Raw genomic sequence first — 19,646 nt, 5'->3', positions numbered from 1 at the left:
GTGCGACTACAGAAAGAAAGTATAAGTAAACGTGTTGACTTCGCAGGGCAAGCCAGACGACCTGCAGGTGGAGACTGACATTCTATCAATGACTGTGAGTTGACCTGATCTGTTTGTCCTCCAAGCGGCCTCCTTGGCAGACGGAGAGAATAGGAGTCATTACAAGCGAATCATCTCTTCTATCTCTCCTCTTCTCTCCATACAAGGTTGACTGAGGTGACCTAGCTGTCTGTCTGAGCCTCCGAGCCTGTCCCTCATATTCTTCCCCTGGCAGACGCACTTCATTACTCTGGCTAAATAGACTTTCAAGAGACCCCATCAGCCATCATTTACACAGCCCGGCCCTATCACCTTTCACCACAGCCACCTCATCAGACATACGCACCCTGCCATTCACGCATGCACGACATGGCACGCCCATGTAGACACACATGGACAAAGTGGACGCACGCACAGCTCTCCGTCCTCCTTTGCCGTCTTATTCCCCGTCACCTCATCAGTCAAAGCACACACACACAGAGACACACAGAGACACACACACACACACACACACACACACACACACGCTCACACACTCACACAATCACACACTCAGGCATCCTTGGGCTCTATTCCCCAGCCACCTCATCAGGCAAGAGCAGACAGCTATTACAGTCTGCGCTCTGATGCCCATTTCTCCTACCATCTTTCTCCTTATCTGCCGGCTGGCCAGGTCTGCAGCAACCTATTGACCTGAGACATAGCCTCACCGCCCCGCTGACCTGGACGAATTTAAAGGAATGGATGCTATTTTTCCATCTGCCAAACTCCATCCAACAACTGTTCATTTTTAATATTTTACCCTCAGGTAAGGCATGATTGACATGGTGTGTGTCATGTCTGAATGGTGTAACAATGTCAAAAAAAAAAGATAGGAAAGCAACAACTTCAGACTCAGTTCACTTCAAAACAGCAATACGAGTATAATTGTAATCACACCTTTAAACAGACAACCTTCAAAATAAGTATTAGTTTCAAAACTGTAATTTGAAAGCATTATACTATAATTATTTAATTCAATCACTTCCGGAAATGACTCCGCTGAATGTGAATGTTTTTAAAGTCAGAACAAAACCTTTTTTTATTACGTTTGTGATTAGGCACAATGTGGTTAATTAATCTGTGGTTTGACTCGGTACAAAGTGAAGAGTTTCAAAGACGGACTCTACTATCATTCATGTTCCTGTCCATCGTTTTTTTCCCTAGGTCTTATTAAAGATGCTGTCGACAGCATCTTTTACTGTCTGATAACTCCACAACACTGGAGACAGACAGTACCAGAAAGCCATCCAGGCCAAAATTACCCACATCTGTGCTTTTCTTATCTGTTCCCAGGAATGAATAGGAGTCAAGTACTTTTTTCCCTCCGTTTTCTAAGATGACCTTCTCCAAACCACAGAGGCCACAGTTACTTCTGCCTTCACATATTTGTTGAAAAGCTTTCTGAAACTCATCAGACATAGAGTTTGTCTCTATTTCAAGCATTCATTACCTTGAGGTTGAGTGTTGAAGGACATATGTTGCGTTGATATTACAGCTGCACTAGTCAATGTCTTCAAACTACCAGTAAATAAAATGCTGATAAGGTGTGATGTCAAAGGACATAAAAAACACTTAATTATCACTCCATTGTGTGGTTCTCATCATTTCACTGGTGTGTGTTTGCATGGTTTAGTTCATTGCTCTGGTTTTGGGTTCAGTCGTGTTTCCAGGTACAGCAGGCATCTTGCTGCAACCAGATTGCAAACATAGTGGATCATGTGTCAGATGTTGGTGGACACCAAGCCAGAGCAAAAACTAATTACTGTTAATGTTATTCCATGTCCACTGGATGTGGAAATATATCCATGTTTGCGAACATTACTTTGCTATCCAAGGCTCAACCATATTGTTCTGCCTCTGCGGCAGCGATTAGATTTCCGGGTTATCCGCACCTTTGTGCCATAGATTTTTTGTCCATGTAATATCACAGGAATGCCTGGAGGAGATTTTAGAAGCTATAATGTGGCACAAACGTTCACTTGGGCTGAAGGATAAACTATTTTGATTTTGGTGGTCAAAGTTCAAGGTCACTCAGCTCTCTCTGCACCATTCTCGTGAATGGGATATCGTTGGAATGCCTGGAGGGAATGTTTACCGATTTGGCCAAAAAATCCACTGATTAGAATTTGGTGAAGAAAGACCACTGTGACCTCCCAAAATATGTTTTTGGCCACAACTCAAGATTTTCACACACATTTCTAATAGGATAAAATGATGTAGTGATGGTGGAAGCACAGAACGGCATGATGGTAATTCTAGTCATCTTTGTTACTGAAGATCATGTGCTGCCACAAGAAAAAGTATCTTTTGTTTTGGTATTAATATGAATGCCAGTGGCTGGTACAATCACATACTGTATGTAAAACGACAATCCTGGATACAAAGACATGAAATGTCACTCCTCTGGGCTCTGTCAAACTAGGGCAGATTACAATTACTCTGCTTCTCCAATAACACAAAACAGAGTCATGCTCAGGCACACACACTCACAGGGCCTGAAACGTCTTGCCCTCAGCCACCAACCCCTCTCATTGTATATTCTGGACAGGAAGTCGTAAGTTGGTAACCTGGGGTGACGGAATCAGGCCTCTGACTCACGCCCTGACCTCAAGGGGGAAACAACCCAGTGGAGGACAGACCTCAGCCTCCAGCGGTAGGCTAACACAACATGGCTGACAGAGACAAACAAGCTAACTGCAGAGCCAGGATGACTGGTAGAAAAGAACAAACATCACTGAGAGCAATAGCTCCATGACCGCAGAGCCAAAACAAAAGAGGGCTGGGTTAATGCTGGTATGCTGCTGGAACTAGAAAACAGCTTTCATGCATGCAGGGGAAAACAAATTCAATTTTGAAGGTTGTTAAAACTGAATTCAAAATCAACAACTTGAGCACTGAGAGGACTGCGACTTGACTGCGGAACACAGCGTTGCTTAAAAGGACAAAACTAATAGAAAGTGTGCAATCTGGCCACAAAAACAACAATAGGAAACGTCTGCCTCTTTCCTAGCTGTCAGAAAAACAGCTAAAAACAGTAACAGAAAATACCTGACCAGCTCAAAAAGAGAGAAAGAGTTGGGTCTGAGGAAGGAGAAACGCTTGTGTTGCTGACTCAAAGCCTGGCATTCATTTCAAGGAGATGTGTCAGGTGGAGGGAGACAGTGTTGTTGGGGCAGTGCGGTCTGCTCTAGGGTGCTGTAGCAACAAGGCTAGTCGCCTCTAGAGACCAACTTTATTGGATTCTTTGTGTCTGCGCCCCTCCTCACCTCCCAGTCCTACAGATGCAGGTGCAGAGATGCCAAGTGAAACATGAGAGTAGGCTGTTTTCCCCTTCCTTCCGGTCATGCCCTCGCAGAAGGAGAACACCTGGTCCCCAAAGAGAAGAAAGGGAAGGGAGGGGGCAATCTAGAGATAGTCACTCCCTTTTTATGTCTAACTCTGTGCCCTCTCTCTCATTTCTTTACACCCTCCTCAAATTCAGGCCCTGCCTCTTCTCATCCTCCCTCCCTCCCTCCTTTCTCTCTCGTTCCGCTGTCTAACTCTCAACTGTCAAACTGAGAAATGGCAGGCGAGACAGAGGTCTTCTGCCTGGGGAGATGGGCAAGAGAGGACAGGGGCCTCCAGGCACACATGTGCTGACACATACACACACTCACACTCACGCACACACACGCACACACACACACATACACACACACACACACACACACACACACACACACACACACACACACACACACACACACACACACAAACAAATGTAGTGTGTGTACCACAATGCACCTGCCAACCTGTGCACATGTTAAATAACACCTTTATATTTTGACATTACACATGAAGGCATATGTTTTTTCTTCTTAAAAGCCCAGAATGCAGCCCATAAATTAAACTCAGAAGTGCAAAGGGTGACATTTGTGGATTTTACAGCCAATCAGCGCTCCTGATTTTGTTGTAGCTTGATCCTGAGAGTGGCCCCACATTTGCATGTATATGAAAACATTAGAAAAACAAGTTTTCTACAGAGATATTTTATGTTGATTGCAATCAACATTTTGAAGATGGTGTTGGAATATCAGAGGAAAGTTTGCGACAAAAGTTTTTCAATTGTGCCGCAGTGACGAGGTCTTTCTCAACAAAACAAAACGAAAAGAGTTAATCTCATCTCATTTCAAACACTTTATATTGGGAAAAAAAATTGTATGATATGATTACAAATGCAGCTTGATTGCATGTTTAGATGTGTTTTGTCATGGGCCATAACTTCCTAATTTAGGTAAAAGAAGAATAGTTTGACATGTAAAAATTTCCATAATTGCATTTATGGCGAGAGTTAGAGATACCGCCCTGCTTATCTCTTTCCTTTACGTTTGGGGATGGAGCCAGGATTAAATTGTGCCAGCTTCACAACAAGATTGTTCCCACAGTGTTAGTTTGCCTTTGTCCAAAGGTAAACAATCTGCTTTCCAGCACCATGTATTGTGGTTTTAACAGGAGGTACATGGTGGCACTATTGCAGTGACTTCCTGGAGCAACACTGTGTCGTTATAAGCAACAGCATAAACAGTTCCAGCATGTCAATTTTTGCATTTTTTGTTTTTACCTCAAACAGAACCAAGCCAGCTGTTTCCTCCTACTCTCAGTCTTTATGCTAAGCTACACTAATCTCCTGCTCGCATGACTCACACTTACTGTGCTGACATGAAAGTGGTATCAATTTTGTCTTCTAACTATAGGCAAGGGAATGAAATAGCTAATTTTCCACAAGGTCAAAGTATTCGTCCAATTATCTACCAAAAATAAACATGAATGCAATAGGCCACACATGAAGTACCAGTGACAATAAACGATAGACTGGGATTCATCAGATCAAACGGAAATATCTATACAGCAGGAACACAGCCCTTCATTATCGACGTAATATGCCGACAAGATCAAAGAAAACACAAACAACGACTCTAAACTTTGTTCTCCGATTTTTTTTTATTCTCGGTGTGGAAAGTTCAGTCTGTGTGCGTTAGCCAGACTCCATACTTGTTACTCCCTCATCAAAAACAGACCCCCACTATTGATGATATGGCCCTGTCAAAAACTGATATAACCAAAAACCCAAATATATCCCTCATAGATGTTCAAAGTCTTTATAGACACAGCTAACACAATACACTGTATTCCTGAAGCTGCTTAACTTGGTGCATTAGAATACATTAAATGTAAAGTTTAGTGTTTCATGCTCACACTTCACTGGCTGTTCATTTGACTGGCATGCCTATCGTGTTACATTTTGGACATGGTCACATGAAGACACCCAAATTAAAGTTATATATATTAACTTGATGTGGGAAAACATGAGCTTTTCCCAATGATTGTATTATAAAAGACAAAGAGCAGAGAGATTAGTCTATATGAATAAAAATGCTGTTCTTCAAGTGATATTTCTAGCTCATGACTTCTCAGAAAACTACGGCTTGTCACATTCACATTTTTGTTTGAGTACAGCTCTTCCAAACACGTTAATTAATGGTTCTGGCTGCTTTATTATCGAACTTTGGGAAGATAAAGTCTAGCTGTTTATTCCTTGTTACTGTCTTTATGTTAAGCGAAGCTAATTGCCTCCTGCCTTCAGAGACATCCGACTCGGATCAATCTTCTCATATAATTCTAAACTACAAGGCAAATAAACTCGTTGCCCAAAATGTCAATCTGTTCCGTTAACCTCTGTGCACCTCCTCAACCATCTACAGAAGCTCAGTGTGATATTTCAGGAAATTCTTTAACAAGCCAAACTCAGAAATCCTTTCTTCTAATGACAATTGAATCTTTGACATTATTTCAGCAAACTCTTACACCTGCAGTAAAATGAAAGATAGCTCACTGGCATATTGTTCCTGTCTTAAGTTGCAGTCATTTCCTTTTGTGGATAACATCCCACTTGTGAAATACTTAAATCCAGAGAGAGGGCTCTGCAACAGCAATGTGCAATTCCTCTTGGACCTCAAGGCGTTTGGCTCGAGGCTCTTTCTTTCCTTCCTCAGGTGTCGTCTGCAGGTCTTTGATGGAAAAGGGCGTGCAGAAGGGGTAATCCAAACAAGCTTGACAACACGCCTTTTTATTTATTTCCGACAAGCATACTGTGAAGAAATGCCAATTGGAGATCAATGCTGGGTCTTTCTTTAGTGGAACATAAAATCAGGTTGTTGACTTAGGAATTACGTTCGGGAGGAAATAAATTTGTCTTTGACAACTGTGTCTAAAAGAAAATTGTATTTGTATACAGAGGCAAGCTACTGAAAAATGGATACATGTAAGAAGAGTGGGATAGTGCCAGTGGAGGGAGAAATTGAAATTTAACACTGTCTGTCACGATGAGAAACCACATGTTTGACAACAGTGTGGCACCTTCATTGAACATAGCATGTGGAGACAAGCGGAAACAAACCCCATCTGCCCTCAGAGAGAGAGAGAAGGCAGGTCCGGTACACAAGTGATGTTGCGAGTGTTCACGGAAAATGACACAGGACACAAACAACACATGAAAACACATAGTAAACATGCTTGTTGGAAACGAGTGTGCACACCAATCTGTTGCATGCTATTTCATAATTGTTGATAATCTAGGATGCATATGCAAAGTAAGTAGAACAGCAAGTTTCCTGCTGCTGGGCAGAATCCAACAAATACACTGGTTAAAATAGTCTTTCTATCTCATGCACACCCTTGCACACAAGGTCAGTCTTTTTTATTAGTAGTGTGTGAGATCCACTATGACCTGAATGAGAGGAATAAAATAAGCACAATATGAGGAGTTCTTATATTTAAGTGTCAAAACACACACAAAGACTCACACCACACAAAAAAACTATTAAACTACTAGAGTACATGCTCAATGAACATCTCACATCTCTAAGGTCTAATCATGCGAGAAGCCTCATATGGAGCGTCTTTTCAGTGAGACACTGTGTGTGCATGTGTGTGTGTGTGGGGGCATACTCAGCAGCATTTTTACTTCAGAGAGTGCATTGTGCAGTATTTCATCCACAGTACAGTCCCAGTAATTTCATACTGAAGGCTATGGCCATCGACTGCAATATTATATTCCTCGCACCCTTTCTTACGCCTTTGCTAACACACACACACACACACACACACACACACACACACACACACTCACACACACACCTACTCTCACACGCACACACACACACACACACACACACACACACACACACACACACACACACACACACAATTTACTGGTTTTATATTACCAGCCATTCAGTGCGACTTGCAGTCATCGCTGTAAAAAATTATACCCATTTTAAAAAAAATACTTATTAAGACTGACTAGCATCAGAGGTGATGGAGTGAGTGCAGCTCACATTAAAGGTAATGCTTTCAAACATGGCTTCCCAGACCCCAGTCAAATGGAGTCATTATACCAAAAGACTCCCCATTGCAGTCAGTATATGTCTCCCGCTGTGTCCTGTTACTTTAATGCCACTTAAAATATATAGTAACAAGGCATAGGGTGAGAAAGCCACCTTCTTGGGAGAGTGTGAATCTCAAAGAAACTCTTTGAAGGGAGTTTGTTTTCATTAAAATCATAGCTTGCTACAAAAAAAGCTCCAGATAGGATGAATTGATTCTCTTGGTGTTCTCGTGGAAGCGAGAGAAAATGGGCTCGAGGTGCATTTTTTTTGCTTTTGTGGCTTTGTTTATGTTTTTTAGCACATAATCTGTTTTGGAACCACATTTAAAAAAATAAAACAAACAACCTTTTCCCTCTCTGTATTTAATTTCACTGCGCCTTTGAGGCCCTGATGAGTGAATAATGTGGAGAGAGGATAAAAGAAAACGGTACGTCAAATATGTCCTTACCTGGGTGGTAAAATTGGAACTCCATGGTTCAGCCTTTTCAACATAATCAAGCATTCTAGGTTTATCGACAAAAGACGAGAGCACTAACAGCCCCACAGGCGCACCGAGAGCGAAAATGTTTCAGGCAACCAAAGGCGGGTCTCCAAGGTTACATGTTGTATTTAATCCCCTGAACCCCCCATAGGCCTGATGCTGGAAGAATGTTGTTGATGTTGGGTTGTCTGCATGCTGTGTGTGTGTGTGTATGTGTGTGTGTGTGTGTGTGTGTGTGTGTGTGTGTGTGTGTGTGCGTGCGTGTGTGTACGTACATCTTTCTCCCTCTAGTCACAGTTAAACCTCAGTGACATCAGCAGCCATGTCTTATTTTCCTATTACAAAGGTCCCACTGTAACATAGTGTGTCAGAGCAGGGACACACACACAAACACGCACACACTCATTAGGACATGTCGGGTCTCTCTCTCACGCACAAGCACATACACTAGAGGTGCAAAGAGTGAATAAAAAGCCAAGAAACAAATTAAACCAAGTGCAAGATAGGCCTTTCATTATAATTACCATTTTCAATAAAACACAGATTAGATAAAGGAAGAGAAGCCCCGGGAAAGAGAAAAGGGTTTTGTGTGTACTTGTGTGTGTGTGTGTGTGTGTGTGTGTGTGTGTGTGTGTGTGTGTAAGAGCATATTTTTTTGCATGAACTTGAAAAAGGAGTAGAGGATTGTGCATAATTTACACTGTAGTTTTCAAAGAGGCCGCTACTCCGCAGATGGTACAAATTATGGTCGCTTCTCCTCTAGGTTCGACTGAAACATCTAAAGTCCTGAACCTGAAGTAATTATAACATCCAATCAATTCTAAACTCATTTTAGGTTTAGAAATCTTCCGTCGGTGCATTAATTTAGCAAGCGAGTCGTTATTCACAATCATGCAAAAGCAGTCAGTGTTGGCTTTAATAGCATTTAATAACAACTGAAGGTTGCACTTTTTTTTTGCATATTCAAGAGTTGGAATTTGATTAAACACTAAAGTATATCTCCCAAAGGACTCAAACACACTGTCATTTGCATTTATTAAAGTAGCTTTTCTTTTACATTTGATACCATGCACTTAATAAGTTATTTAGTAAATGAAGATGTTGGCTGGGAAGTACCACAGTGACAGCATCGTGTAGATTCCTTGTAAACAGATATATACAGGTATAGCTCATTTATGTTTTAATGGGAAACGCCGTAGCATGCTGTTGTCTGCTTGGCTGAAGTTACTGTTTGGTATTCAGCAGTATTCTTACTTATTACTTCCTTACAATGTTTCATCCCAGCTACCAACCGCTGAGAAAAGTGAAGAAAATTGTGCATGGAGGTGTGATAATTCTTGCATTATGAGAAAAACAAACAAATAAAGCAATGCTGCTTTTACTCACTATTTCTTCAAGCAATCAAACTAATATTTACTTTCTTTACTAATTTGCCTGTCTAGATTTGTTTGATTAATCATTTTGTCTGTGGAATGAACTCATTTCCCAAACACAGAATTAGGTCTTTAAATTGCTTGTTCTGTTTAACTAAACATATAAAACCCTGAAAGAAAAGCAACAAGTTCTCACATATGAGAAGCTGGAGCCAGCAAATGTTGGTCACGTTTGCTTGATAAAGGATTTAAGAATTCATTATGAAAACTGTAGTTGGCTAATGTTCTCTTAATTGACTAATTAATCAAACTTTATTTGTTGTATGAGATACTTTGGAAAGTTAACTATACAAATGTACTATAAATGTATACACATATTATTATTAATTGTTTTAACACTACATTTTGAAATTTGTAATTGACACTGGTGTATCCAGAGTTGTTCTTTCTGTATAACCTAGTAACTGACAACACATTGCACATTAGTACATAGTTGACTTACAAGTGGTGAAAAATGTGTAGTTGTATATGGATAATTGTATTGCTGTTCAGTACAGGCTGGTGTATGTGCTAAAACTAATTGTTTAGCTCGATGTATGCCTACGTAAGCGCCAATGTGCCCTCCAATAATTCCTATGCCTAAATGGTTAAACGTTCCAAGTGTGATACAATTACATATATATATATATATATATATATATATATATATATATATATATATATATATATATATATATATATATATATATATATATAAAGAGTGTCATATGATATATGACTTAATAAAACAATTTAATTGAATCTATTTCAACAAACTGTAGAACTATTTCAGCATAAACCTATCACACGTTTCTGTGCACTGGTTCCCTTTTATTATTTTATATTATTATTTTTTCTTTACTGTCCTTAAGACAGCCTGAGTCACTGACTGAAGGATTACCTTTTCTTTTAGGGCTGAATGAGAAATTCAAAAAAACAAGTTGATAATCTGAAAGTATTTCACAGAGCTAAAAGGTGTTTTTATACATTGTGAACGTCAATGGTTTTCATAGACATTTTTGTTTCATGACATATACATGTCATTGTTTTTCTTTGGGATACGCAACAACAAAAAATACTACTGTTTCTTATATATGTGAGAAAATATTGTCAGTGAAAATCATAACTACACTGAGAATAAGATTTATACATGTGGAATCTAATGCTCCACGGTGCAGTTGGATAGTAAACTGAATCCCTTTTTCAGTGTCTGGTTACACATGCATGCTGCACACCAAGTTGGACACTGTGGGACTGAACAGCATCTACGCTGTGTATTTAAAATACTACAAGAAAATGATACAGCACTTTTCCTTTTAGCTATAACGTTTAACTGGTCCTACACACCGAGACATTAGGCCATTTGTTGATTAACTGTTCGTTGAAGTCAGGGTTAAGAGAAAATAACATGTATGAGGGTGGTGGTGAATATTTGTGCAGTTAAAGCTATGAACCTGAGCGAAGGACAGCTTGAGTTTCAAGGGGAACGATGGGACACAAGGACCAAATGAACAAAGATAGACGCTGTAGTAAGGAGTCCTTGGTGACTTGGTGAATAGAAGGAAGACAAAGAGCTTCATCCAACAATAGAATTGTTAGGAACTCATTCTGCCTCGACAGAAATATTTTCTTCACTATATGTACTTGTTCAAATGGCCAAGCACGGGCACCAGGGTAGGGTTTGACTGGGAGAAACACATCCATTATCAAGTCCAGCTTTGTTGAGCTTCCAACAGTTGTTAGAAAAAAAAGATCAACATTTCTTTAAGAGGCACGCAATTGATTTTACATATTAAGTCATGTTTACTTGTCATAATGATAGTCAGATATTGTCCAACATCTTCTGTCACTCTCTGGGGAGATTTTGGAAAGGATTTAACATGTTGGCAGGGCAGCCTAAAGAGAAAGATGCTATCAAGCTATGGGAGGAGTAGGATCAAGGATTACGAGGTAACTAAAGTCAGAATGTCTTGCACTGTCCTGCTTTGATTTTGACCTGCTTTTTGTAACCTGTTTCTTGGCAGGACGATTTTATAGAAGTGCAATACTGAAGGTTTAGCAGAGATTCCAACTACTGGAATTGGTGTGATGCAATCAGATGATCGTTTTATTTGAGAAAAATCCCATTTCTGTAGATAGTTTTTGAACTGCAAAAACCCAGTCCACTTGTTTTTGTGGATTGGTGTTTTTCCAACACCAACTATCTTGGCCACAGTACAGACCGCATCTTGTACAGAGAGCCCATTATCTGGACAACAGCCAAGAGTTTTGGCTTTTCATCAAGTTGCTTATTAAATTAACGCTAATTCCTACAGCTAAAATAACCTTTTCTGCCATGGGTTGCATTTTATTTCAAGGAGCAAAAGCAACAGTTAGAAATGAAAAGCCTGAATGTTCTACATTGCTCTTTGCTCATAAAAAAAGACACAGGATAAACACCAGATTTGTTAGCCTTATAAATCCAGGTATTCCATCAACCAAGTTATCTGAAACTAATCCGAGACAGATTATCCTCAAATTCTAGAACTCTCCGTTATTTATGTGTCTTTGTGTGTCTGTGTGTGTGTGTGTGTGTGTGTGTGTGTGTGTGTGTGTGTGTGTGTGTGTGTGTGTTTATGCCTGAGGCGATGCAATCCAAGCCGATTTATTTATTTGCTCCTTAATTTGTCAAACAAGGTCAAACGCCCTGGTGAGATTTTATCAAGACTCTTTTAGCTATTGTTTACACCACAGCCATAACGCAGATTTCTTTACACAGACAGACACACAAGCACACAGACACACAGCCTTTTATCTCCCAAACATTTACAAAGCTGCCAGTGCCCCCCTGCCAGCCAAAACCCAGCATGCCCTCCTTATAAAGTCAATGAATTTCATGCAACAGCCGCTGCGACATCTGACTATCAGGTAGAAAGGCTTTACAGTCCCATACTAATAAACCTTAATCATCTCCCTGAAAAACATTCACAGCAAGACACTCAAATCAACACGTAGGCATGCCAAACCATTTCCACATATCCGTTCCAGAAATACTCATCACAACTGTCCCACATCTCAACCACCTCCCAAGAACACACCTGCACAGACCCACACAGAGACATTAACAGTGTTTTTCCAGCAAACACGTGTGTATCCCTCGATTCAAAACACACACAAACACACAGATTCCTTTCCCAATGCACAATTTGTGTCGAGGTAAACACCGCAGAGTTGATCACTCACTCTCTTATGGGTGGCTCATTGTAGCGAAGGCGAAGTCTCTTCCTCTGTGGGGTCTCAAACTGTCACTGAGGCAGAGCTAATGCAGTTAGCCACGGAAGTCTGGCAGACAGAAACATGAACGCTATGCTGTTCCATACCTGTGTGCGGGCCCCCCTCTGCATGCATCACATCAATTTCCCTGGCACTAATGGTGAAGCTTGTCTGGAAATGGCAACAGGACACTGCATTGAAAAGAACATGTTGAGAGATTTTTCTTAAGATATGTGTGGTGAATTTTAGTTTAGTCACAACGGAGAGAGAGTTCAGCAGGGATGATTTTTCAAACTTATGTGGAAAAGCATGAATCCAAGCTGTAGGGATTAAGTGGTGTGCACAAATTCTCTGAGGGGCAAAAAAAGAAAAGAAAAAAGGGCACATTTTTTCTGTGTTGGATGAGGGAAAGCATTATTTTTTCAACCCTAAAGTCAGACAAGAACGACACTTGAACTTGAAAAGGGACTTGGATCAATGAAAAGAGTCCTTTCAGGGTACTTAACCTGGCCATGCCAGGTGCCTCTCTGCCACCACTCATCCACCTGATGTGGTATTAAATAAAAAATGAAGCATGGATCAAGTGTCACATGCGAGCACACATGTCTAATACATTAGGGTGTTAAAAGAAGCAATTTAGTATGTAAAGCAAACCGGTGGCAATCCTTCCAGTCACCCTACCAGTTTGTACATTCCTACCAATATTGCAACGCTTCAGAGAAGATAAAACCAATAATATAATTGGGAAGTGAGAACTGGGAAGGAGAAGAGTGTCAAGACAACCCAAGAGCAAACCTAGACTGGAAAATATTTTAGAAGAGGAAACAAAATCACAAAGCGATATTATGTTTTGCACTCTAAATGCGCATAAGTATCATCACGGAGGAACACTGACCACCTGATGCAATGAGAGTGAAAACAGGTTGTTTATAACTTCATTTTTGAATTTAATAAATTAATCCTTCATTGTGGGCTGCACGGTGGTGTAGTGGCTAGCACTGACGCCTCACAGCAAGAGGGTCTGTGGTTCGGATCCCGGGCGGGGCGGGGTTCGGATACTGGTCTGGCAGGTCCTTCTGTGTGGAGTTTGCATGTTCTCCCCGTGGCAGCGTGGGTTCTCTCCGGGTTCTCCGGCTTCCTCCCACAGTCCAAAGACATGCTGCATAGGTTAATTGGACTCTAAATTGCCCGTAGGTGTGAATGTGAGTGTGAATGGTTGTTTGTCTATATGTCTGCCCTGTGATGAACTGGCGACCTGTCCAGGGTGTACCCTGCCTTCGCCCCTTGACAGCTGGGATCGGCTCCAGCGCCCCGCGACCCTAATGAGGATAAGCGGTTAAGATAATGGATGGATGGATGGATCCTTCATTGTAGTGTCTCTATTCTGAATATAAATCAACAAATACTCACTCCAAACCCATGCATAATGGTCACATGGGAATAAAAAACAATATCAGTATACTCCTTCAAAGTAATTAATGTTTTGGTGCCATGCGGTTGAATCAATCTTTGTGACGCAAAGTGACGCCAACGTCCCCTTGGTATCGGGCTGCACAGAAAGAATGGAAAAAAAGAAGATAAAAACAAGGAAGGTTTTATTTAAAAAAAAAGATCAGATACATACGTCTGTGTGTCTGAGCCTCTTACTCTTGACACATGTCAAGAGGCTACGTGATAACTTTGCCCCATAAAATTAAACTTAAATGTACGTTTCAAGTCTGTGAACTTGTTCTGTAAAGCACAGAATGTAATCGGGGCCGGCGATGTCAGAGGGCCGGCCAATGGCGGCAAGCCGGCCCCAACCTCGTCGGCCTCGTCGGCATCCCCCCTGGCCAGTCCACCCCTGGCCTGACCCAACTTGGCACAGTCTGCGATAAAAACGACGCTGCATAATAAAGTCCCTTCAAAATAAAGTCATTGGATGAAAAAAATAAAATAAAAATTCAACATTAATTCTATTGTTTTAGCCCAAGCAAAGGCCCGCGACCCAGTAAAAACAGGCATGGCCAGTTTGAAGGATTATCTGAAAAAATAGGAAAAAAAACATTGAAATAAAAAAAAGCTTCACATAACAGATATCAAGCACACCTTTCTTTTAAAATCCCCAAAGATTTTGGGTTTAAACAGTGCAAACTTAATAATAATGATCAACATAGTTGTTAATACATATTAGTCAAAACAACAAAGATGAACCTCGAGGTTGACCTGGAGGAAAGTTATTACGATACATCATCTGGGGACCATGAATGCATGTACCAAATTCTGTGCCAATTCAAAAATTACCCCATCACCAAACTTGTGTGATTCATCCTCTGTGGGCTATGTATATCTGTACAAAATGTCGAGCCAATCCTTTTTTAAATATTCCCACCTGCAATATTCCCAATCATATCAGTCATGTGAAAAACATGCCAACAGCAGGGCTGAGAAAGTTGTTTTTCTTATCCATGGAACTTCAACAACTAAATCTATAAGCCTGTCTTGTGTCACAAAAAAGTTACCCAAGCTCTCAATTTCGTACACCTTTAATAAAAATTCAAATTTGCAGTCTGACAATCTGTTCTGCTTGGGACATTAGTATTTGTCACTGGTGCGCATACGCAGAGCAAACTAACAAATCACTTTGGGAGCGCGTTTAATTAATGACTTGTACTACGTGAGACAAAATGAGTGTTTCCACTCTTCATTAACATGTATGATAAATAGACCTGTCAGAGTACCGCTGAAGACCTTTCACATTAAATATTACCTATTGGTGTCACTATGGTGGAAGAGCTACATTCAGAGTGTGAGCCGACCTAATGTTACTGCAAAATGAGGCACATTGCTGACTCACTGGCTTGACAGGTCCACAAATATAATGCAGCATGGCAGTTTGTTTAGTTAACTATTGAACACAGTTCTTTTTAAGTTAGTTTATATTTGCATGTCATTCCTTTGGATAGATGGATGGAAAGACCTTGGAATAAATTCAATAAAAAGGCCTGCGTCTGGTATGTTTTATTATTGCACTGGGTTCCAACGCCAAGCAGCACAAAAGCAAACAAACAAGCTGGCAAAATAATTATACATTTCCTGGGCTGGAGTTTCAAAGACACAATCAAAAATGTACTCTGTGAGTTTGCCTCATCATAAAGAAGACAATGTGCCAATAACAGTATCCACCGACTGTTGTTTGCGCTTGCATGTCTCTTCGAACTAAAAAAAGTCACGCAAATTATAGTATAACAATGTACTGCCTCGAGGGATTTATCGCAGAAGAGCAATAAGGAGAAAACCAATAGCTTGACTTTGAAAACCTAGATTGCATCAATCCAGATAGATTATAGTCCTAATATTCTGAGAATTGAGCATTTCAGTGAAGTGTCTATCATTACGCTGGCATACAGAAGAATGGCCACCCTCAGCGATCCTCACTGGCATCGGCCATTAAAGCCATTATCAAGATGGATCACTGTCATTGTCTTTAATGGATAGGTGACCCTTGTAACATGCATGCACATGTGTGTGTGTGTGTGTGTGTGTGTGTCTGTGTGTGTGTGTGTGTGTGTGTGTGTGTGTGTGTGTGTTTCAGCACAGTCAAAAGGCATGTTTAAACTGATCAAGGCTCATTGCTGGTCCCATGATTAGCAAAAGTTTCATCGCAATTCACGGGGCTCCATATAACACAAGCATTCCTTCTCTCAAATTAATTAGCTTAAATTAGATGTCAAAATGGTTAATTATCATGATGAATGTTTTATTGCAATAATAGTGAGAGGAATTAGAACAATGTTAAATCGGGGCACGCACACTCAATGCATAGTTGTCACAGAGAGTAATAGGTATAATTCATTTAATGGGAACAAAAATACCCACCGATTTTAATAGCAAGGACAGAGAGAGAGAGAGAGAGAGAGAGAGAGAGAGAGAGAGAGAGAGAGAGAGAGAGAGATAATGAATGCATCCGAAAATGCAACGCATCTCCCTTTGTCGTATTGAGCTAAAAAAGGAGAGGCTGGAGAGTTTCTCAGCTCGGCTGCATTTGCCTTGCTGAGCATAGAATATTTTGAATAGAAATGAAGACAAAGCCCTCTCACAGCAGAGCTATGAATTGATAATAAATTACGTGAATGCTTTGACAACAGACGTAGCAGTAAGAGGCAGTAATGACTTAGCCCGTCTCTAATCAAGTAGAGTCTGATATTTGTTACAGTCATCTCCAAGACTCAGATGTTTTCGCACCGTAGCTATGAACCTTTTCACACAACTTTATTCTAATGAAAATATATAATCAGGTTAAGTTGTAGATTCCGCTTAAGTACCAACCACTTACAGCTTAACTCTTCGCTAAAAGATTAGACTTTTGAAGGGCTGTGCCAGTGTGTTAGCATGTTTTGCGTCCTCAACTATTAGCCCTCATGCTACCAACATATTCAACATTGACTACTGACTGTTGTCACTGGGAACCACACAAATACATGATTGTAAGACACAGAAGCCAGAGCAAAATGTTAACTTATTTCTTTTAAAAACATTGTTATTTATGTTTTTGTTGCCTTCAAGGCATTTTCAATTTGTTTTTTGTCAATAGTTGTTTATTTCAAGAGATAATTAATAGCAATTTTATTTTCCTGTTTGTGCAATGTCCTGGTATTACTTCCAATTTAATGGCTTCCTGTCTTTGAATCTCTGGTTAAATCATTTCCGTTGTTGCTACTTCCTGTTAAATAATGTCCGATTCCAGTACTTACAGTTCAGTAACATTTGTCAGTGGTCGGAAAGCAACAGACGACTCAGACTGCATGCTCCAGAAAGCAATCTGCTCGCATCCACTAGGAAGCATAGATAATGCCTTTTCGCGAGCATGTTGAATGGAAAAGAGTGACAGAAATGGTGAACCTTAGTCCTCTGTCTTCATTGACTGTGGTTTAACTCGACACACTGCAGGAGAACACTACAATGTCATCCATGTCGTCTGGAAAACAAAGAAAGATCACTATTATCATAGGAAAGCAAGATAATCTGCATATTGTGTCAAATAAAATGTGACAGAGCACATGTGTCTGCTGCATCTGTGTCTTTAATAAATTAGGTTAGCAAACATTGCATCAAACTCTGATTGGATCTGCTTAATGCTAGCTGCATTGCTATCTCAAAATAAATTGAACAAGCACTAATTTAAACAGAAAAAAGAAAACAATGACATAAAGCCATTTATGACTTTATGTCATAAATGGCTTTATGTCATTTATTCATCAATGAACAATTGGAAGAATAGAATAAAGCATATGTTTGAGGGTCAATCATGTTTATTTTACAAATACACTCCCCATTTTAGAAATATATTTTGTAGTATGTGGCACATATAGTATGTGAAGAGACTTGATCACTATTAGCATTTATCATAGTTTTGAATAGGCTCAAACAGTAACATGTAAGTCATTCAGACCTTGGCCAGGCACAACCTTCACCCGGTGTTTCATCATATAATCTGCCATCATGCTGTCATGCACTTTTCCTGATCACTTAACAACAAGAAGATTGCAACATGGCCTCACTTCCACTTTAAAAGTCCTTAAAGTCTTAGCTTGTCAGAAGCAGCCTTGAGGTGATTGACAGCTCTATAGTCTGCAGCCATCCATTAGTTCAGTTCAGCTCTGTTGGTAACAGGTGTATGTGTAGTGAATATATAGTCTGGAGTTGCCATAAATGGCACATGGACCATTGCATGGGTTCAGTAATCACCTCAATTTGTTTTTATCCAATTACTGAACGGATAAAGAAAATCTAGTGCCAATGAGCTCATTTGATTAAAACTGCTCTGTATGTTTTCTGTACTGGAGAGCAATAAACACGTACATTTACATTCTGAATGCAGGAGTACATGTAAACAATTGACAATATATCATTTTGCAACATGATACATGCTGTAATCCTCATTATTAAATCACAGATATATTATGAATAGTGAGCTTCAGGATGCATTGCTACTCTGCCTCATTTGTATACAGGACTCCGTTTGTAAACAGGATGGCAGATTGAAATAACTTTATCCAATTGCATTGTAATCTTTAATTACATTTGCCATAGACGGCAATTAACTAATGCAATTACTCAATCCAATCACCTCCTTAAAAGAACACAGTTGTAGACACACACTTCAACGTTTTTCATCCTAAACCAGCGTTAAGACAACTTTACACCAAAATGCTGGCCTCATCCGATTTGTCTGATCCTGTTCATCTGTGGAAAGAAAAGTTCATGTCAGGCCTCAGAATCCCACATATGACAACATGTGGGTTTGGAAGTTGCTTAAAGTACTCAGTGTTGAATAAAACAGTGTGTGTGTGTGTGTGTGTGTGTGTGTGTGTGTGTGTGTGTGTGTGTGTGTGTGTGTGTGTGTGTAGGGAGGGGGATTGAAGGGTGCACGCAAGTCAGGATCATCTGTTCCTGAGGTCATATCAGCACAATCTTTGTGCTTGGGTTGCCTGACCTGATGTGTACTCCTTTACTGGTCCAAATAAGGTCTAAGCTGTCTGACCTCACCATATGCTGACTAATAACACCTCTGCCATCAAGGACCCACAGGCCCCTGCTTAGGATCCAGACCTGCAGAAAACATAGTTACGGTTTTGAAATTCAGTACATGGCAAAAGCTCTTAAAACTCTTAATATGTCCCGTGAAAAGCCATCACTCCCTGAAAACATTCGTCTTGTCTGTCGAAAAGAAATAGCTTCGTCAACAAGGTTAACACTGCAACCAGAGTGAAATGCACCTTCATCATTACTTTGATGAAGACAGTTAAATGACGAGGGAACAGTGTCAGCATGACAGAAGACATTTAAATGATTTGTCTTTGTCATTTCTCATTGAGACTAGAGTGCCCCAATTATAAAGTCAATATTCTTCTATTCAAGTCAAATATTTCTTTCTGGAAATCTAAAGGCTGTAATTGTATGAATGTTCTTGCCCATCTTTATGGCCATTTTATTATCTTGAATAGGTAAACC

The sequence above is a fragment of the Clinocottus analis genome, unplaced genomic scaffold (genome assembly GCF_023055335.1).
Source record: "Clinocottus analis isolate CAN_PGR_092001 unplaced genomic scaffold, fCliAna1.0.p SCAF_22, whole genome shotgun sequence".
NCBI classification, from domain to species: Eukaryota; Metazoa; Chordata; class Actinopteri; order Perciformes; family Cottidae; genus Clinocottus; species Clinocottus analis.
This window is presented reverse-complemented; position numbering follows the sequence as displayed.